Source organism: Martes martes (assembly GCF_963455335.1).
Source record: "Martes martes genome assembly, chromosome: 9".
Classification (NCBI taxonomy): Eukaryota; Metazoa; Chordata; class Mammalia; order Carnivora; family Mustelidae; genus Martes; species Martes martes.
The window spans coordinates 49560665-49582705 of record NC_137896.1 but is presented as its reverse complement, the minus strand read 5'-3'; positions in this window follow the sequence as shown (position 1 = coordinate 49582705).

Sequence of the window (22041 nt, the reverse complement as noted above, 5' to 3'; positions counted from 1 at the left end):
GACGGCTCGGACTGGCGGGAATGGGACAGGTACGCGACTAGGCCCCCTTTCCACCCGGTCAGTTCCCACTGCTTCCTTCCTTCGAGACGCTCAAAACGGTGGCGAGACCGTCCTCCCGCACGCTTTCCTCGCACGCTGGAGGCGTTTCTGTGAGGTAGACAGTAGGGATGAGCCCCGTTCGGGTTCTTCCAGTATCCCTCTTAGGAGCGTGAGAGCTGTCGCCTGCACCGAACTCACGGAATGCCACCTGCCCTGAGTCCCTCCTTGTTCTGTCTTCTTTCCTCAACGGGGAAGACACCGCCACGAAGGCCTGTCCGCCGGAGGCCTTTTCACTGAACGCGGAGCTCCCGATGGTCCCCGGCAAGGAAGGGCTTAGTCTAGGGCCCTCTGCGCTGCTCTTCTTGTTTTCCACCAGGTCCGTTCCAACTGCTTCCAAGCCTCGAGCGTGTCCACACTGTGGCGAGTCCATCCTGAGCGACACGTCCCTCACACGTTTGAAGCGTTCCTGTGAGGTTGACAGGAGGGACGACCACCGTTCGTGCTCTGCCGAAATACGGTCCGGGCGCCTGAGAGCTGTCAGCGGCGCGTATCTCACAGAGTCCAAACAGCCCATTTTTCGTCCCGGTTCTGTCTCGTTCCTCAACGGGGACGACACTGCCACGAATGGGTGCCTGCCTGAAGCTGTGTCAGTGAACACAGAACTGCGGACGGTCGACGGCTCGGACTGGCGGGAATGGGACAGGTACGCGACTCGGCCCCCTTTCCACCCGGTCAGTTCCCACTGCTTCCTTCCTTCGAGACGCTCAAAACGGTGGCGAGACCGTCCTCCCGCACCCTTTCCTCGCACGCTGGAGGCGTTTCTGTGAGGTAGACAGTAGGGATGAGCCCCGTTCGGGTTCTTCCAGTATACCTCTGGGGAGCGTGAGAGCTGTCGCCTGCACCGAACTCACGGAATGCCACCTGCCCTGAGTCCCTCCTTGTTCTGTCTTCTTTCCTCAACGGGGAAGACACCGCCACGAAGGCCTGTCCGCCGGAGGCCTTTTCACTGAACGCGGAGCTCCCGATGGTCCCCGGCAAGGAAGGGCTTAGTCTAGGGCCCTCTGCGCAGCTCTTCTTGTTTTCCACCAGGTCCGTTCCAACTGCTTCCAAGCTTCGAGCCTGTCCACACTGTGGCGAGTCCATCCTGAGCGACACGTCCCTCACACGTTTGAAGCGTTCCTGTGAGGTTGACAGGAGGGACGACCACCGTTCGTGCTCTGCCGAAATACGTTCCGGGCGCCTGAGAGCTCTCACCGGCACGTATCTCACAGAATCCAAACAGCCCATTTTCCGTCCCGGTTCTGTCTCGTTCCTCAACGGGGACGACACTGCCACGAATGGGTGTCTGCCTGAAGCTATGTCAGTGAACACAGAACTGCGGACGGTCGACGGCTCGGACTGGCGGGAATGGGACAGCTACGCAACTCGGCCCCCTTTCCACCCGGTCAGTTCCCACTGCTTCCTTCCTTCGAGACGCTCAAAACGGTGGCGAGACCGTCCTCCCGCACGCTTTCCTCGCACGCTGGAGGCGTTTCTGTGAGGTAGACAGTAGGGATGAGCCCCGTTCGGGTTCTTCCAGTATACCTCTTGGGAGCGTGAGAGCTGTCGCCTGCACCGAACTCACGGAATGCCACCTGCCCTGAGTCCCTCCTTGTTCTGTCTTCTTTCCTCAACGGGGAAGACACCGCCACGAAGGCCTGTCCGCCGGAGGCCTTTTTACTGAACGCGGAGCTCCCGATGGTCCCCGGCAAGGAAGGGCTTAGTCTAGGGCCCTCTGCACAGCTCTTCTTGTTTTCCACCAGGTCCGTTCCAACTGCTTCCAAGCTTCGAGCGTGTCCACACTGTGGCGAGTCCATCCTGAGCGACACGTCCCTCACACGTTTGAAGCGTTCCTGTGAGGTTGACAGGAGGGACGACCACCGTTCGTGCTCTGCCGAAATACGTTCCGGGCGCCTGAGAGCTGTCACCGGCACGTATCTCACAGAATCCAAACAGCCCATTTTCCGTCCCGGTTCTGTCTCGTTCCTCAACGGGGACGACACTGCCACGAATGGGTGTCTGCCTGAAGCTGTGTCAGTGAACACAGAACTGCGGACGGTCGACGGCTCGGACTGGCGGGAATGGGACAGGTACGCGACTAGGCCCCCTTTCCACCCGGTCAGTTCCCACTGCTTCCTTCCTTCGAGACGCTCAAAACGGTGGCGAGACCGTCCTCCCGCACGCTTTCCTCGCACGCTGGAGGCGTTTCTGTGAGGTAGACAGTAGGGATGAGCCCCGTTCGGGTTCTTCCAGTATACCTCTTGGGAGCGTGAGAGCTGTCGCCTGCACCGAACTCACGGAATGCCACCTGCCCTGAGTCCCTCCTTGTTCTGTCTTCTTTCCTCAACGGGGAAGACACCGCCACGAAGGCCTGTCCGCCGGAGGCCTTTTCACTGAACGCGGAGCTCCCGATGGTCCCCGGCAAGGAAGGGCTTAGTCTAGGGCCCTCTGCGCAGCTCTTCTTGTTTTCCACCAGGTCCGTTCCAACTGCTTCCAAGCCTCGAGCGTGTCCACACTGTGGCGAGTCCATCCTGAGCGACACGTCCCTCACACGTTTGAAGCGTTCCTGTGAGGTTGACAGGAGGGACGACCACCGTTCGTGCTCTGCCGAAATACGTTCCGGGCGCCTGAGAGCTGTCACCGGCATGTATCTCACAGAATCCAAACAGCCCATTTTCCGTCCCGGTTCTGTCTCGTTCCTCAACGGGGACGACACTGCCACGAATGGGTGTCTGCCTGAAGCTGTGTCAGTGAACACAGAACTGCGGACGGTCGACGGCTCGGACTGGCGGGAATGGGACAGGTACGCGACTCGGCCCCCTTTCCAACCGGTCAGTTCCCACTGCTTCCTTCCTTCGAGACGCTCAAAACGGTGGCGAGACCGTCCTCCCGCACGCTTTCCTCGCACGCTGGAGGCGTTTCTGTGAGGTAGACAGTAGGGATGAGCCCCGTTCGGGTTCTTCCAGTATACCTCTTGGGAGCGTGAGAGCTGTCGCCTGCACCGAACTCACGGAATGCCACTTGCCCTGAGTCCCTCCTTGTTCTGTCTTCTTTCCTCAATGGGGAAGACACCGCCACGAAGGCCTGTCCGCCGGAGGCCTTTTCACTGAACGCGGAGCTCCCGATGGTCCCCGGCAAGGAAGGGCTTAGTCTAGGGCCCTCTGCGCAGCTCTTCTTGTTTTCCACCAGGTCCGTTCCAACAGCTTCCAAGCTTCGAGCGTGTCCACACTGTGGCGAGTCCATCCTGAGCGACACGTCCCTCACACGTTTGAAGCGTTCCTGTGAGGTTGACAGGAGGGACGACCACCGTTCGTGCTCTGCCGAAATCCGGTCCGGGCGCCTGAGAGCTGTCACCGTCACGTATCTCACAGAATCCAAACAGCCCATTTTCCGTCCCGGTTCTGTCTCGTTCCTCAACGGGGACGACACTGCCACGAATGGGTGTCTGCCTGAAGCTGTGTCAGTGAACACAGAACTGCGGACGGTCGACGGCTCGGACTGGCGGGAATGGGACAGGTACGCGACTCGGCCCCCTTTCCACCCGGTCAGTTCCCACTGCTTCCTTCCTTCGAGACGCTCAAAACGGTGGCGAGACCGTCCTCCCGCACGCTTTCCTCGCACGCTGGAGGCGTTTCTGTGAGGTAGACAGTAGGGATGAGCCCCGTTCGGGTTCTTCCAGTATACCTCTTGGGAGCGTGAGAGCAGTCGCCTGCACCGAACTCACGGAATGCCACCAGCCCTGAGTCCGTCCTTGTTCTGTCTTCTTTCCTCAACGGGGAAGACACCGCCACGAAGGCCTGTCCGCCAGAGGCCTTTTCACTGAACGCGGAGCTCCCGATGGTCCCCAGCAAGGAAGGGCTTAGTCTAGGGCCCTCTGCGCAGCTCTTCTTGTTTTCCACCAGGTCCGTTCCAACTGCTTCCAAGCTTCGAGCGTGTCCACACTGTGGCGAGTCCATCCTGAGCGACAAGTCCCTCACACGTTTGAAGCCTTCCTGTGAGGTTGACAGGAGGGACGACCACCGTTCGTGCTCTGCCGAATTACGTTCCAGGCGCCTGAGAGCTGTCACCGGCACGTATCTCACAGAATCCAAACAGCCCATTTTCCGTCCCGGTTCTGTCTCGTTCCTCAACGGGGACGACACTGCCACGAATGGGTGTCTGCCTGAAGCTGTGTCAGTGAACACAGAACTGCGGACGGTCGGCGGCTCGGACTGGCGGGAATGGGACAGCTACGCGACTCGGCCCCCTTTCTACCCGGTCAGTTCCCACTGCTTCCTTCCTTCGAGACGCTCAAAACGGTGGCGAGACCGTCCTCCCGCACGCTTTCCTCGCACGCTGGAGGCGTTTCTGTGAGGTAGACAGTAGGGATGAGCCCCGTTCGGGTTCTTCCAGTATACCTCTTGGGAGCCTGAGAGCTGTCGCCTGCACCGAACTCACGGAATGCCACCTGCCCTGAGTCCGTCCTTGTTCTGTCTTCTTTCCTCAACGGGCAAGACACCGCCAAGAAGGCCTGTCCGCCGGAGGCCTTTTCACTGAACGCGGAGCTCCCGATGGTCCCCGGCAAGGAAGGGCTTAGTCTAGGGCCCTCTGCGGAGCTCTTCTTGTTTTCCACCAGGTCCGTTCCAACTGCTTCCAAGCTTCGAGCGTGTCCACACTGTGGCGAGTCCATCCTGAGCGACACGTCCCTCACACGTTTGAAGCGTTCCTGTGAGGTTGACAGGAGGGACGACCACCGTTCGTGCTCTGCCGAAATACGTTCCGGGCGCCTGAGAGCTGTCAGCGGCGCGTATCTCACAGAGTCCAAAAAGCCCATTTTCCGTCCCGGTTCTGTCTCGTTCCTCAACGGGGACGACACTGCCACGAATGGGTGTCTGCCTGAAGCTGTGTCAGTGAACACAGAACTGCGGACGGTCGACGGCTCGGACTGGCAGGAATGGGACAGCTACGCGACTCGGCCCCCTTTCCACCCGGTCAGTTCCCACTGCTTCCTTCCTTCGAGACGCTCAAAACGGTGGCGAGACCGTCCTTCCGCACGCTTTCCTCGCACGCTGGAGGCGTTTCTGTGAGGTAGACAGTAGGGATGAGCCCCGTTCGGGTTCTTCCAGTATACCTCTTGGGAGCCTGAGAGCTGTCGCCTGCACCGAACTCACGGAATGCCACCTGCCCTGAGTCCGTCCTTGTTCTGTCTTCTTTCCTCAACGGGGAAGACACCGCCAAGAAGGCCTGTCCGCCGGAGGCCTTTTCACTGAACGCGGAGCTCCCGATGGTCCCCGGCAAGGAAGGGCTTAGTCTAGGGCCCTCTGCGCAGCTCTTCTTGTTTTCCACCAGGTCCGTTCCAACTGCTTCCAAGCCTCGAGCGTGTCCACACTGTGGCGAGTCCATCCTGAGCGACACGTCCCTCACACGTTTGAAGCGTTCCTGTGAGGTTGACAGGAGGGACGACCACCGTTCGTGCTCTGCCGAAATACGTTCCGGGCGCCTGAGAGCTGTCACCGGCACGTATCTCACAGAATCGAAACAGCCCATTTTCCGTCCCGGTTCTGTCTCGTTCCTCAACGGGGACGACACTGCCACGAATGGGTGTCTGCCTGAAGCTGTGTCAGTGAACACAGAACTGCGGACGGTCGACGGCTCGGACTGGCGGGAATGGGACAGGTACGCGACTCGGCCCCCTTTCCACCCGGTCAGTTCCCACTGCTTCCTTCCTTCGAGACGCTCAAAACGGTGGCGAGACCGTCCTCCCGCACGCTTTCCTCGCACGCTGGAGGCGTTTCTGTGAGGTAGACAGTAGGGATGAGCCCCGTTCGGGTTCTTCCAGTATACCTCTTTCGAGCGTGAGAGCTGTCGCCTGCACCGAACTCACGGAATGCCACCTGCCCTGAGTCCCTCCTTGTTCTGTCTTCTTTCCTCAACGGGGAAGACACCGCCACGAAGGCCTGTCCGCCGGAGGCCTTTTCACTGAACGCGGAGCTCCCGATGGTGCCCGGCAAGGAAGGGCTTAGTCTAGGGCCCTCTGCGCAGCTCTTCTTGTTTTCCACCAGGTCCGTTCCAACTGCTTCCAAGCCTCGAGCGTGTCCACACTGTGGCGAGTCCATCCTGAGCGACACGTCCCTCACACGTTTGAAGCGTTCCTGTGAGGTTGACAGGAGGGACGACCACCGTTCGTGCTCTGCCGAAATACGGTCCGGGCGCCTGAGAGCTGTCACCGGCACGTATCTCATAGAATCCAAACAGCCCATTTTCCGTCCCGGTTCTGTCTCGTTCCTCAACGGGGACGACACTGCCACGAATGGGTGTCTGCCTGAAGCTGTGTCAGTGAACACAGAACTGCGGACGGTCGACGGCTCGGACTGGCGGGAATGGGACAGGTACGCGACTCGGCCCCCTTTCCACCCGGTCAGTTCCCACTGCTTCCTTCCTTCGAGACGCTCAAAACGGTGGCGAGACCGTCCTCCCGCACGCTTTCCTCGCACGCTAGAGGCGTTTCTGTGAGGTAGACAGTAGGGATGAGCCCCGTTCGGGTTCTTCCAGTATACCTCTTGGGAGCGTGAGAGCTGTCGCCTGCACCGAACTCACGGAATGCCACCTGCCCTGAGTCCGTCCTTGTTCTGTCTTCTTTCCTCAACGGGGAAGACACCGCCACGAAGGCCTGTCCGCCGGAGGCCTTTTCACTGAACGCGGAGCTCCCGATGGTCCCCGGCAAGGAAGGGCTTAGTCTAGGGCCCTCTGCGCAGCTCTTCTTGTTTTCCACCAGGTCCGTTCCAACTGCTTCCAAGCTTCGAGCGTGTCCACACTGTGGCGAGTCCATCCTGAGCGACACGTCCCTCACACGTTTGAAGCGTTCCTGTGAGGTTGACAGGAGGGACGACCACCGTTCGTGCTCTGCCGAAATACGTTCCGGGCGCCTGAGAGCTGTCACTGGCACGTATCTCACAGAATCCAAACAGCCCATTTTCCGTCCCGGTTATGTCTCGATCCTCAACGGGGACGACACTGCCACGAATGGGTGTCTGCCTGAAGCTGTGTCAGTGAACACAGAACTGCGGACGGTCGACGGCTCGGACTGGCGGGAATGGGACAGGTACGCGACTCGGCCCCCTTTCCACCCGGTCAGTTCCCACTGCTTCCTTCCTTCGAGACGCTCAAAACGGTGGCGAGACCGTCCTCCCGCACGCTTTCCTCGCACGCTAGAGGCGTTTCTGTGAGGTAGACAGTAGGGATGAGCCCCGTTCGGGTTCTTCCAGTATACCTCTTGGGAGCGTGAGAGCTGTCGCCTGCACCGAACTCACGGAATGCCACCTGCCCTGAGTCCGTCCTTGTTCTGTCTTCTTTCCTCAACGGGGAAGACACCGCCACGAAGGCCTGTCCGCCGGAGGCCTTTTCACTGAACGCGGAGCTCCCGATGGTCCCCGGCAAGGAAGGGCTTAGTCTAGGGCCCTCTGCGCAGCTCTTCTTGTTTTCCACCAGGTCCGTTCCAACTGCTTCCAAGCTTCGAGCCTGTCCACACTGTGGCGAGTCCATCCTGAGCGACACGTCCCTCACACGTTTGAAGCGTTCCTGTGAGGTTGACAGGAGGGACGACCACCGTTCGTGCTCTGCCGAAATACGTTCCGGGCGCCTGAGAGCTCTCACCGGCACGTATCTCACAGAATCCAAACAGCCCATTTTCCGTCCCGGTTCTGTCTCGTTCCTCAACAGGGACGACACTGCCACGAATGGGTGTCTGCCTGAAGCTATGTCAGTGAACACAGAACTGCGGACGGTCGACGGCTCGGACTGGCGGGAATGGGACAGCTACGCAACTCGGCCCCCTTTCCACCCGGTCAGTTCCCACTGCTTCCTTCCTTCGAGACGCTCAAAACGGTGGCGAGACCGTCCTCCCGCACGCTTTCCTCGCACGCTGGAGGCGTTTCTGTGAGGTAGACAGTAGGGATGAGCCCCGTTCGGGTTCTTCCAGTATACCTCTTGGGAGCGTGAGAGTTGTCGCCTGCACCGAACTCACGGAATGCCACCTGCCCTGAGTCCCTCCTTGTTCTGTCTTCTTTCCTCAACGGGGAAGACACCGCCACGAAGGCCTGTCCGCCGGAGGCCTTTTTACTGAACGCGGAGCTCCCGATGGTCCCCGGCAAGGAAGGGCTTAGTCTAGGGCCCTCTGCACAGCTCTTCTTGTTTTCCACCAGGTCCGTTCCAACTGCTTCCAAGCTTCGAGCGTGTCCACACTGTGGCGAGTCCATCCTGAGCGACACGTCCCTCACACGTTTGAAGCGTTCCTGTGAGGTTGACAGGAGGGACGACCACCGTTCGTGCTCTGCCGAAATACGTTCCGGGTGCCTGAGAGCTGTCACCGGCACGTATCTCACAGAATCCAAACAGCCCATTTTCCGTCCCGGTTCTGTCTCGTTCCTCAACGGGGACGACACTGCCACGAATGGGTGTCTGCCTGAAGCTGTGTCAGTGAACACAGAACTGCGGACGGTCGACGGCTCGGACTGGCGGGAATGGGACAGGTACGCGACTAGGCCCCCTTTCCACCCGGTCAGTTCCCACTGCTTCCTTCCTTCGAGACGCTCAAAACGGTGGCGAGACCGTCCTCCCGCACGCTTTCCTCGCACGCTGGAGGCGTTTCTGTGAGGTAGACAGTAGGGATGAGCCCCGTTCGGGTTCTTCCAGTATACCTCTTGGGAGCGTGAGAGCTGTCGCCTGCACCGAACTCACGGAATGCCACCTGCCCTGAGTCCCTCCTTGTTCTGTCTTCTTTCCTCAACGGGGAAGACACCGCCACGAAGGCCTGTCCGCCGGAGGCCTTTTCACTGAACGCGGAGCTCCCGATGGTCCCCGGCAAGGAAGGGCTTAGTCTAGGGCCCTCTGCGCAGCTCTTCTTGTTTTCCACCAGGTCCGTTCCAACAGCTTCCAAGCTTCGAGCGTGTCCACACTGTGGCGAGTCCATCCTGAGCGACACGTCCCTCACACGTTTGAAGCGTTCCTGTGAGGTTGACAGGAGGGACGACCACCGTTCGTGCTCTGCCGAAATCCGGTCCGGGCGCCTGAGAGCTGTCACCGTCACGTATCTCACAGAATCCAAACAGCCCATTTTCCGTCCCGGTTCTGTCTCGTTCCTCAACGGGGACGACACTGCCACGAATGGGTGTCTGCCTGAAGCTGTGTCAGTGAACACAGAACTGCGGACGGTCGACGGCTCGGACTGGCGGGAATGGGACAGGTACGCGACTCGGCCCCCTTTCCACCCGGTCAGTTCCCACTGCTTCCTTCCTTCGAGACGCTCAAAACGGTGGCGAGACCGTCCTCCCGCACGCTTTCCTCGCACGCTGGAGGCGTTTCTGTGAGGTAGACAGTAGGGATGAGCCCCGTTCGGGTTCTTCCAGTATACCTCTTGGGAGCGTGAGAGCAGTCGCCTGCACCGAACTCACGGAATGCCACCAGCCCTGAGTCCGTCCTTGTTCTGTCTTCTTTCCTCAACGGGGAAGACACCGCCACGAAGGCCTGTCCGCCAGAGGCCTTTTCACTGAACGCGGAGCTCCCGATGGTCCCCAGCAAGGAAGGGCTTAGTCTAGGGCCCTCTGCGCAGCTCTTCTTGTTTTCCACCAGGTCCGTTCCAACTGCTTCCAAGCTTCGAGCGTGTCCACACTGTGGCGAGTCCATCCTGAGCGACAAGTCCCTCACACGTTTGAAGCCTTCCTGTGAGGTTGACAGGAGGGACGACCACCGTTCGTGCTCTGCCGAATTACGTTCCAGGCGCCTGAGAGCTGTCACCGGCACGTATCTCACAGAATCCAAACAGCCCATTTTCCGTCCCGGTTCTGTCTCGTTCCTCAACGGGGACGACACTGCCACGAATGGGTGTCTGCCTGAAGCTGTGTCAGTGAACACAGAACTGCGGACGGTCGGCGGCTCGGACTGGCGGGAATGGGACAGCTACGCGACTCGGCCCCCTTTCTACCCGGTCAGTTCCCACTGCTTCCTTCCTTCGAGACGCTCAAAACGGTGGCGAGACCGTCCTCCCGCACGCTTTCCTCGCACGCTGGAGGCGTTTCTGTGAGGTAGACAGTAGGGATGAGCCCCGTTCGGGTTCTTCCAGTATACCTCTTGGGAGCCTGAGAGCTGTCGCCTGCACCGAACTCACGGAATGCCACCTGCCCTGAGTCCGTCCTTGTTCTGTCTTCTTTCCTCAACGGGCAAGACACCGCCAAGAAGGCCTGTCCGCCGGAGGCCTTTTCACTGAACGCGGAGCTCCCGATGGTCCCCGGCAAGGAAGGGCTTAGTCTAGGGCCCTCTGCGGAGCTCTTCTTGTTTTCCACCAGGTCCGTTCCAACTGCTTCCAAGCTTCGAGCGTGTCCACACTGTGGCGAGTCCATCCTGAGCGACACGTCCCTCACACGTTTGAAGCGTTCCTGTGAGGTTGACAGGAGGGACGACCACCGTTCGTGCTCTGCCGAAATACGTTCCGGGCGCCTGAGAGCTGTCAGCGGCGCGTATCTCACAGAGTCCAAAAAGCCCATTTTCCGTCCCGGTTCTGTCTCGTTCCTCAACGGGGACGACACTGCCACGAATGGGTGTCTGCCTGAAGCTGTGTCAGTGAACACAGAACTGCGGACGGTCGACGGCTCGGACTGGCAGGAATGGGACAGCTACGCGACTCGGCCCCCTTTCCACCCGGTCAGTTCCCACTGCTTCCTTCCTTCGAGACGCTCAAAACGGTGGCGAGACCGTCCTTCCGCACGCTTTCCTCGCACGCTGGAGGCGTTTCTGTGAGGTAGACAGTAGGGATGAGCCCCGTTCGGGTTCTTCCAGTATACCTCTTGGGAGCCTGAGAGCTGTCGCCTGCACCGAACTCACGGAATGCCACCTGCCCTGAGTCCGTCCTTGTTCTGTCTTCTTTCCTCAACGGGGAAGACACCGCCAAGAAGGCCTGTCCGCCGGAGGCCTTTTCACTGAACGCGGAGCTCCCGATGGTCCCCGGCAAGGAAGGGCTTAGTCTAGGGCCCTCTGCGCAGCTCTTCTTGTTTTCCACCAGGTCCGTTCCAACTGCTTCCAAGCCTCGAGCGTGTCCACACTGTGGCGAGTCCATCCTGAGCGACACGTCCCTCACACGTTTGAAGCGTTCCTGTGAGGTTGACAGGAGGGACGACCACCGTTCGTGCTCTGCCGAAATACGGTCCGGGCGCCTGAGAGCTGTCACCGGCACGTATCTCATAGAATCCAAACAGCCCATTTTCCGTCCCGGTTCTGTCTCGTTCCTCAACGGGGACGACACTGCCACGAATGGGTGTCTGCCTGAAGCTGTGTCAGTGAACACAGAACTGCGGACGGTCGACGGCTCGGACTGGCGGGAATGGGACAGGTACGCGACTCGGCCCCCTTTCCACCCGGTCAGTTCCCACTGCTTCCTTCCTTCGAGACGCTCAAAACGGTGGCGAGACCGTCCTCCCGCACGCTTTCCTCGCACGCTAGAGGCGTTTCTGTGAGGTAGACAGTAGGGATGAGCCCCGTTCGGGTTCTTCCAGTATACCTCTGGGGAGCGTGAGAGCTGTCGCCTGCACCGAACTCACGGAATGCCACCTGCCCTGAGTCCGTCCTTGTTCTGTCTTCTTTCCTCAACGGGGAAGACACCGCCACGAAGGCCTGTCCGCCGGAGGCCTTTTCACTGAACGCGGAGCTCCCGATGGTCCCCGGCAAGGAAGGGCTTAGTCTAGGGCCCTCTGCGCAGCTCTTCTTGTTTTCCACCAGGTCCGTTCCAACTGCTTCCAAGCTTCGAGCGTGTCCACACTGTGGCGAGTCCATCCTGAGCGACACGTCCCTCACACGTTTGAAGCGTTCCTGTGAGGTTGACAGGAGGGACGACCACCGTTCGTGCTCTGCCGAAATACGTTCCGGGCGCCTGAGAGCTGTCACTGGCACGTATCTCACAGAATCCAAACAGCCCATTTTCCGTCCCGGTTATGTCTCGATCCTCAACGGGGACGACACTGCCACGAATGGGTGTCTGCCTGAAGCTGTGTCAGTGAACACAGAACTGCGGACGGTCGACGGCTCGGACTGGCGGGAATGGGACAGGTACGCGACTCGGCCCCCTTTCCACCCGGTCAGTTCCCACTGCTTCCTTCCTTCGAGACGCTCAAAACGGTGGCGAGACCGTCCTCCCGCACGCTTTCCTCGCACGCTAGAGGCGTTTCTGTGAGGTAGACAGTAGGGATGAGCCCCGTTCGGGTTCTTCCAGTATACCTCTTGGGAGCGTGAGAGCTGTCGCCTGCACCGAACTCACGGAATGCCACCTGCCCTGAGTCCGTCCTTGTTCTGTCTTCTTTCCTCAACGGGGAAGACACCGCCACGAAGGCCTGTCCGCCGGAGGCCTTTTCACTGAACGCGGAGCTCCCGATGGTCCCCGGCAAGGAAGGGCTTAGTCTAGGGCCCTCTGCGCAGCTCTTCTTGTTTTCCACCAGGTCCGTTCCAACTGCTTCCAAGCTTCGAGCGTGTCCACACTGTGGCGAGTCCATCCTGAGCGACACGTCCCTCACACGTTTGAAGCGTTCCTGTGAGGTTGACAGGAGGGACGACCACCGTTCGTGCTCTGCCGAAATACGTTCCGGGCGCCTGAGAGCTGTCACCGGCACGTATCTCACAGAATCCAAACAGCCCATTTTCCGTCCCGGTTCTGTCTCGTTCCTCAACGGGGACGACACTGCCACGAATGGGTGTCTGCCTGAAGCTGTGTCAGTGAACACAGAACTGCGGACGGTCGACGGCTCGGACTGGCGGGAATGGGACAGGTACGCGACTCGGCCCCCTTTCCACCCGGTCAGTTCCCACTGCTTCCTTCCTTCGAGACGCTCAAAACGGTGGCGAGACCGTCCTCCCACACGCTTTCCTCGCACGCTGGAGGCGGTTCTGTGAGGTAGACAGTAGGGATGAGCCCCGTTCGGGTTCTTCCAGTATACCTCTTGGGAGCGTGAGAGCTGTCGCCTGCACCGAACTCACGGAATGCCACCTGCCCTGAGTCCGTCCTTGTTCTGTCTTCTTTCCTCAACGGGGAAGACACCGCCACGAAGGCCTGTCCGCCGGAGGCCTTTTCACTGAACGCGGAGCTCCCGATGGTCCCCGGCAAGGAAGGGCTTAGTCTAGGGCCCTCTGCGGAGCTCTTCTTGTTTTCCACCAGGTCCGTTCCAACTGCTTCCAAGCTTCGAGCGTGTCCAAACTGTGGCGAGTCCATCCTGAGCGACACGTCCCTCACACGTTTGAAGCGTTCCTGTGAGGTTGACAGGAGGGACGACCACCGTTCGTGCTCTGCCGAAATACGTTCCGGGCGCCTGAGAGCTCTCACCGGCACGTATCTCACAGAATCCAAACAGCCCATTTTCCGTCCCGGTTCTGTCTCGTTCCTCAACGGGGACGACACTGCCACGAATGGGTGTCTGCCTGAAGCTATGTCAGTGAACACAGAACTGCGGACGGTCGACGGCTCGGACTGGCGGGAAAGGGACAGCTACGCAACTCGGCCCCCTTTCCACCCGGTCAGTTCCCACTGCTTCCTTCCTTCGAGACGCTCAAAACGGTGGCGAGACCGTCCTCCCGCACGCTTTCCTCGCACGCTGGAGGCGTTTCTGTGAGGTAGACAGTAGGGATGAGCCCCGTTCGGGTTCTTCCAGTATACCTCTTGGGAGCGTGAGAGTTGTCGCCTGCACCGAACTCACGGAATGCCACCTGCCCTGAGTCCCTCCTTGTTCTGTCTTCTTTCCTCAACGGGGAAGACACCGCCACGAAGGCCTGTCCGCCGGAGGCCTTTTTACTGAACGCGGAGCTCCCGATGGTCCCCGGCAAGGAAGGGCTTAGTCTAGGGCCCTCTGCACAGCTCTTCTTGTTTTCCACCAGGTCCGTTCCAACTGCTTCCAAGCTTCGAGCGTGTCCACACTGTGGCGAGTCCATCCTGAGCGACACGTCCCTCACACGTTTGAAGCGTTCCTGTGAGGTTGACAGGAGGGACGACCACCGTTCGTGCTCTGCCGAAATACGTTCCGGGCGCCTGAGAGCTGTCACCGGCACGTATCTCACAGAATCCAAACAGCCCATTTTCCGTCCCGGTTCTGTCTCGTTCCTCAACGGGGACGACACTGCCACGAATGGGTGTCTGCCTGAAGCTGTGTCAGTGAACACAGAACTGCGGACGGTCGACGGCTCGGACTGGCGGGAATGGGACAGGTACGCGACTAGGCCCCCTTTCCACCCGGTCAGTTCCCACTGCTTCCTTCCTTCGAGACGCTCAAAACGGTGGCGAGACCGTCCTCCCGCACGCTTTCCTCGCACGCTGGAGGCGTTTCTGTGAGGTAGACAGTAGGGATGAGCCCCGTTCGGGTTCTTCCAGTATACCTCTTGGGAGCGTGAGAGCTGTCGCCTGCACCGAACTCACGGAATGCCACCTGCCCTGAGTCCCTCCTTGTTCTGTCTTCTTTCCTCAACGGGGAAGACACCGCCACGAAGGCCTGTCCGCCGGAGGCCTTTTCACTGAACGCGGAGCTCCCGATGGTCCCCGGCAAGGAAGGGCTTAGTCTAGGGCCCTCTGCGCAGCTCTTCTTGTTTTCCACCAGGTCCGTTCCAACTGCTTCCAAGCCTCGAGCGTGTCCACACTGTGGCGAGTCCATCCTGAGCGACACGTCCCTCACACGTTTGAAGCGTTCCTGTGAGGTTGACAGGAGGGACGACCACCGTTCGTGCTCTGCCGAAATACGTTCCGGGCGCCTGAGAGCTGTCACCGGCATGTATCTCACAGAATCCAAACAGCCCATTTTCCGTCCCGGTTCTGTCTCGTTCCTCAACGGGGACGACACTGCCACGAATGGGTGTCTGCCTGAAGCTGTGTCAGTGAACACAGAACTGCGGACGGTCGACGGCTCTGACTGGCGGGAATGGGACAGGTACGCGACTCGGCCCCCTTTCCAACCGGTCAGTTCCCACTGCTTCCTTCCTTCGAGACGCTCAAAACGGTGGCGAGACCGTCCTCCCGCACGCTTTCCTCGCACGCTGGAGGCGTTTCTGTGAGGTAGACAGTAGGGATGAGCCCCGTTCGGGTTCTTCCAGTATACCTCTTGGGAGCGTGAGAGCTGTCGCCTGCACCGAACTCACGGAATGCCACTTGCCCTGAGTCCCTCCTTGTTCTGTCTTCTTTCCTCAATGGGGAAGACACCGCCACGAAGGCCTGTCCGCCGGAGGCCTTTTCACTGAACGCGGAGCTCCCGATGGTCCCCGGCAAGGAAGGGCTTAGTCTAGGGCCCTCTGCGCAGCTCTTCTTGTTTTCCACCAGGTCCGTTCCAACAGCTTCCAAGCTTCGAGCGTGTCCACACTGTGGCGAGTCCATCCTGAGCGACACGTCCCTCACACGTTTGAAGCGTTCCTGTGAGGTTGACAGGAGGGACGACCACCGTTCGTGCTCTGCCGAAATCCGGTCCGGGCGCCTGAGAGCTGTCACCGTCACGTATCTCACAGAATCCAAACAGCCCATTTTCCGTCCCGGTTCTGTCTCATTCCTCAACGGGGACGACACTGCCACGAATGGGTGTCTGCCTGAAGCTGTGTCAGTGAACACAGAACTGCGGACGGTCGACGGCTCGGACTGGCGGGAATGGGACAGGTACGCGACTCGGCCCCCTTTCCACCCGGTCAGTTCCCACTGCTTCCTTCCTTCGAGACGCTCAAAACGGTGGCGAGACCGTCCTCCCGCACGCTTTCCTCGCACGCTGGAGGCGTTTCTGTGAGGTAGACAGTAGGGATGAGCCCCGTTCGGGTTCTTCCAGTATACCTCTTGGGAGCGTGAGAGCAGTCGCCTGCACCGAACTCACGGAATGCCACCAGCCCTGAGTCCGTCCTTGTTCTGTCTTCTTTCCTCAACGGGGAAGACACCGCCACGAAGGCCTGTCCGCCAGAGGCCTTTTCACTGAACGCGGAGCTCCCGATGGTCCCCAGCAAGGAAGGGCTTAGTCTAGGGCCCTCTGCGCAGCTCTTCTTGTTTTCCACCAGGTCCGTTCCAACTGCTTCCAAGCTTCGAGCGTGTCCACACTGTGGCGAGTCCATCCTGAGCGACACGTCCCTCACACGTTTGAAGCCTTCCTGTGAGGTTGACAGGAGGGACGACCACCGTTCGTGCTCTGCCGAAATACGTTCCAGGCGCCTGAGAGCTGTCACCGGCACGTATCTCACAGAATCCAAACAGCCCATTTTCCGTCCCGGTTCTGTCTCGTTCCTCAACGGGGACGACACTGCCACGAATGGGTGTCTGCCTGAAGCTGTGTCAGTGAACACAGAACTGCGGACGGTCGACGGCTCGGACTGGCGGGAATGGGACAGCTACGCGACTCGGCCCCCTTTCCACCCGGTCAGTTCCCACTGCTTCCTTCCTTCGAGACGCTCAAAACGGTGGCGAGACCGTCCTTCCGCACGCTTTCCTCGCACGCTGGAGGCGTTTCTGTGAGGTAGACAGTAGGGATGAGCCCCGTTCGGGTTCTTCCAGTATACCTTTTGGGAGCCTGAGAGCTGTCGCCTGCACCGAACTCACGGAATGCCACCTGCCCTGAGTCCCTCCTTGTTCTGTCTTCTTTCCTCAATGGGGAAGACACCGCCACGAAGGCCTGTCCGCCGGAGGCCTTTTCACTGAACGCGGAGCTCCCGATGGTCCCCGGCAAGGAAGGGCTTAGTCTAGGGCCCTCTGCGCAGCTCTTCTTGTTTTCCACCAGGTCCGTTCCAACAGCTTCCAAGCTTCGAGCGTGTCCACACTGTGGCGAGTCCATCCTGAGCGACACGTCCCTCACACGTTTGAAGCGTTCCTGTGAGGTTGACAGGAGGGACGACCACCGTTCGTGCTCTGCCGAAATCCGGTCCGGGCGCCTGAGAGCTGTCACCGTCACGTATCTCACAGAATCCAAACAGCCCATTTTCCGTCCCGGTTCTGTCTCATTCCTCAACGGGGACGACACTGCCACGAATGGGTGTCTGCCTGAAGCTGTGTCAGTGAACACAGAACTGCGGACGGTCGACGGCTCGGACTGGCGGGAATGGGACAGGTACGCGACTCGGCCCCCTTTCCACCCGGTCAGTTCCCACTGCTTCCTTCCTTCGAGACGCTCAAAACGGTGGCGAGACCGTCCTCCCGCACGCTTTCCTCGCACGCTGGAGGCGTTTCTGTGAGGTAGACAGTAGGGATGAGCCCCGTTCGGGTTCTTCCAGTATACCTCTTGGGAGCGTGAGAGCAGTCGCCTGCACCGAACTCACGGAATGCCACCAGCCCTGAGTCCGTCCTTGTTCTGTCTTCTTTCCTCAACGGGGAAGACACCGCCACGAAGGCCTGTCCGCCAGAGGCCTTTTCACTGAACGCGGAGCTCCCGATGGTCCCCAGCAAGGAAGGGCTTAGTCTAGGGCCCTCTGCGCAGCTCTTCTTGTTTTCCACCAGGTCCGTTCCAACTGCTTCCAAGCTTCGAGCGTGTCCACACTGTGGCGAGTCCATCCTGAGCGACACGTCCCTCACACGTTTGAAGCCTTCCTGTGAGGTTGACAGGAGGGACGACCACCGTTCGTGCTCTGCCGAAATACGTTCCAGGCGCCTGAGAGCTGTCACCGGCACGTATCTCACAGAATCCAAACAGCCCATTTTCCGTCCCGGTTCTGTCTCGTTCCTCAACGGGGACGACACTGCCACGAATGGGTGTCTGCCTGAAGCTGTGTCAGTGAACACAGAACTGCGGACGGTCGGCGGCTCGGACTGGCGGGAATGGGACAGCTACGCGACTCGGCCCCCTTTCCACCCGGTCAGTTCCCACTGCTTCCTTCCTTCGAGACGCTCAAAACGGTGGCGAGACCGTCCTTCCGCACGCTTTCCTCGCACGCTGGAGGCGTTTCTGTGAGGTAGACAGTAGGGATGAGCCCCGTTCGGGTTCTTCCAGTATACCTTTTGGGAGCCTGAGACCTGTCGCCTGCACCGAACTCACGGAATGCCACCTGCCCTGAGTCCGTCCTTGTTCTGTCTTCTTTCCTCAACGGGGAAGACACCGCCACGAAGGCCTGTCCGCCGGAGGCCTTTTCACTGAACGCGGAGCTCCCGATGGTCCCCGGCAAGGAAGGGCTTAGTCTAGGGCCCTCTGCGCAGCTCTTCTTGTTTTCCACCAGGTCCGTTCCAACTGCTTCCAAGCCTCGAGCGTGTCCACACTGTGGCGAGTCCATCCTGAGCGACACGTCCCTCACACGTTTGAAGCGTTCCTGTGAGGTTGACAGGAGGGACGACCACCGTTCGTGCTCTGCCGAAATACGTTCCGGGCGCCTGAGAGCTGTCACCGGCATGTATCTCACAGAATCCAAACAGCCCATTTTCCGTCCCGGTTCTGTCTCGTTCCTCAACGGGGACGACACTGCCACGAATGGGTGTCTGCCTGAAGCTGTGTCAGTGAACACAGAACTGCGGACGGTCGACGGCTCGGACTGGCGGGAATGGGACAGGTACGCGACTCGGCCCCCTTTCCAACCGGTCAGTTCCCACTGCTTCCTTCCTTCGAGACGCTCAAAACGGTGGCGAGACCGTCCTCCCGCACGCTTTCCTCGCACGCTGGAGGCGTTTCTGTGAGGTAGACAGTAGGGATGAGCCCCGTTCGGGTTCTTCCAGTATACCTCTTGGGAGCGTGAGAGCTGTCGCCTGCACCGAACTCACGGAATGCCACTTGCCCTGAGTCCCTCCTTGTTCTGTCTTCTTTCCTCAATGGGGAAGACACCGCCACGAAGGCCTGTCCGCCGGAGGCCTTTTCACTGAACGCGGAGCTCCCGATGGTCCCCGGCAAGGAAGGGCTTAGTCTAGGGCCCTCTGCGCAGCTCTTCTTGTTTTCCACCAGGTCCGTTCCAACAGCTTCCAAGCTTCGAGCGTGTCCACACTGTGGCGAGTCCATCCTGAGCGACACGTCCCTCACACGTTTGAAGCGTTCCTGTGAGGTTGACAGGAGGGACGACCACCGTTCGTGCTCTGCCGAAATCCGGTCCGGGCGCCTGAGAGCTGTCACCGTCACGTATCTCACAGAATCCAAACAGCCCATTTTCCGTCCCGGTTCTGTCTCGTTCCTCAACGGGGACGACACTGCCACGAATGGGTGTCTGCCTGAAGCTGTGTCAGTGAACACAGAACTGCGGACGGTCGACGGCTCGGACTGGCGGGAATGGGACAGGTACGCGACTCGGCCCCCTTTCCACCCGGTCAGTTCCCACTGCTTCCTTCCTTCGAGACGCTCAAAACGGTGGCGAGACCGTCCTCCCGCACGCTTTCCTCGCACGCTGGAGGCGTTTCTGTGAGGTAGACAGTAGGGATGAGCCCCGTTCGGGTTCTTCCAGTATACCTCTTGGGAGCGTGAGAGCAGTCGCCTGCACCGAACTCACGGAATGCCACCAGCCCTGAGTCCGTCCTTGTTCTGTCTTCTTTCCTCAACGGGGAAGACACCGCCACGAAGGCCTGTCCGAGAGGCCTTTTCACTGAACGCGGAGCTCCCGATGGTCCCCAGCAAGGAAGGGCTTAGTCTAGGGCCCTCTGCGCAGCTCTTCTTGTTTTCCACCAGGTCCGTTCCAACTGCTTCCAAGCTTCGAGCGTGTCCACACTGTGGCGAGTCCATCCTGAGCGACACGTCCCTCACACGTTTGAAGCCTTCCTGTGAGGTTGACAGGAGGGACGACCACCGTTCGTGCTCTGCCGAAATACGTTCCAGGCGCCTGAGAGCTGTCACCGGCACGTATCTCACAGAATCCAAACAGCCCATTTTCCGTCCCGGTTCTGTCTCGTTCCTCAACGGGGACGACACTGCCACGAATGGGTGTCTGCCTGAAGCTGTGTCAGTGAACACAGAACTGCGGACGGTCGGCGGCTCGGACTGGCGGGAATGGGACAGCTACGCGACTCGGCCCCCTTTCCACCCGGTCAGTTCCCACTGCTTCCTTCCTTCGAGACGCTCAAAACGGTGGCGAGACCGTCCTTCCGCACGCTTTCCTCGCACGCTGGAGGCGTTTCTGTGAGGTAGACAGTAGGGATGAGCCCCGTTCGGGTTCTTCCAGTATACCTCTTGGGAGCCTGAGAGCTGTCGCCTGCACCGAACTCACGGAATGCCACCTGCCCTGAGTCCGTCCTTGTTCTGTCTTCTTTCCTCAACGGGGAAGACACCGCCAAGAAGGCCTGTCCGCCGGAGGCCTTTTCACTGAACGCGGAGCTCCCGATGGTCCCCGGCAAGGAAGGGCTTAGTCTAGGGCCCTCTGCGCAGCTCTTCTTGTTTTCCACCAGGTCCGTTCCAACTGCTTCCAAGCCTCGAGCGTGTCCACACTGTGGCGAGTCCATCCTGAGCGACACGTCCCTCACACGTTTGAAGCGTTCCTGTGAGGTTGACAGGAGGGACGACCACCGTTCGTGCTCTGCCGAAATACGTTCCGGGCGCCTGAGAGCTGTCACCGGCACGTATCTCACAGAATCGAAACAGCCCATTTTCCGTCCTGGTTCTGTCTCGTTCCTCAACGGGGACGACACTGCCACGAATGGGTGTCTGCCTGAAGCTGTGTCAGTGAACACAGAACTGCGGACGGTCGACGGCTCGGACTGGCGGGAATGGGACAGGTACGCGACTCGGCCCCCTTTCCACCCGGTCAGTTCCCACTGCTTCCTTCCTTCGAGACGCTCAAAACGGTGGCGAGACCGTCCTCCCGCACGCTTTCCTCGCACGCTGGAGGCGTTTCTGTGAGGTAGACAGTAGGGATGAGCCCCGTTCGGGTTCTTCCAGTATACCTCTTAGGAGCGTGAGAGCTGTCGCCTGCACCGAACTCACGGAATGCCACCTGCCCTGAGTCCCTCCTTGTTCTGTCTTCTTTCCTCAACGGGGAAGACACCGCCACGAAGGCCTGTCCGCCGGAGGCCTTTTCACTGAACGCGGAGCTCCCGATGGTGCCCGGCAAGGAAGGGCTTAGTCTAGGGCCCTCTGCGCAGCTCTTCTTGTTTTCCACCAGGTCCGTTCCAACTGCTTCCAAGCCTCGAGCGTGTCCACACTGTGGCGAGTCCATCCTGAGCGACACGTCCCTCACACGTTTGAAGCGTTCCTGTGAGGTTGACAGGAGGGACGACCACCGTTCGTGCTCTGCCGAAATACGGTCCGGGCGCCTGAGAGCTGTCACCGGCACGTATCTCATAGAATCCAAACAGCCCATTTTCCGTCCCGGTTCTGTCTCGTTCCTCAACGGGGACGACACTGCCACGAATGGGTGTCTGCCTGAAGCTGTGTCAGTGAACACAGAACTGCGGACGGTCGACGGCTCGGACTGGCGGGAATGGGACAGGTACGCGACTCGGCCCCCTTTCCACCCGGTCAGTTCCCACTGCTTCCTTCCTTCGAGACGCTCAAAACGGTGGCGAGACCGTCCTCCCGCACGCTTTCCTCGCACGCTAGAGGCGTTTCTGTGAGGTAGACAGTAGGGATGAGCCCCGTTCGTGTTCTTCCAGTATACCTCTTGGGAGCGTGAGAGCTGTCGCCTGCACCGAACTCACGGAATGCCACCTGCCCTGAGTCCGTCCTTGTTCTGTCTTCTTTCCTCAACGGGGAAGACACCGCCACGAAGGCCTGTCCGCCGGAGGCCTTTTCACTGAACGCGGAGCTCCCGATGGTCCCCGGCAAGGAAGGGCTTAGTCTAGGGCCCTCTGCGCAGCTCTTCTTGTTTTCCACCAGGTCCGTTCCAACTGCTTCCAAGCTTCGAGCGTGTCCACACTGTGGCGAGTCCATCCTGAGCGACACGTCCCTCACACGTTTGAAGCGTTCCTGTGAGGTTGACAGGAGGGACGACCACCGTTCGTGCTCTGCCGAAATACGTTCCGGGCGCCTGAGAGCTGTCACTGGCACGTATCTCACAGAATCCAAACAGCCCATTTTCCGTCCCGGTTCTGTCTCGATCCTCAACGGGGACGAC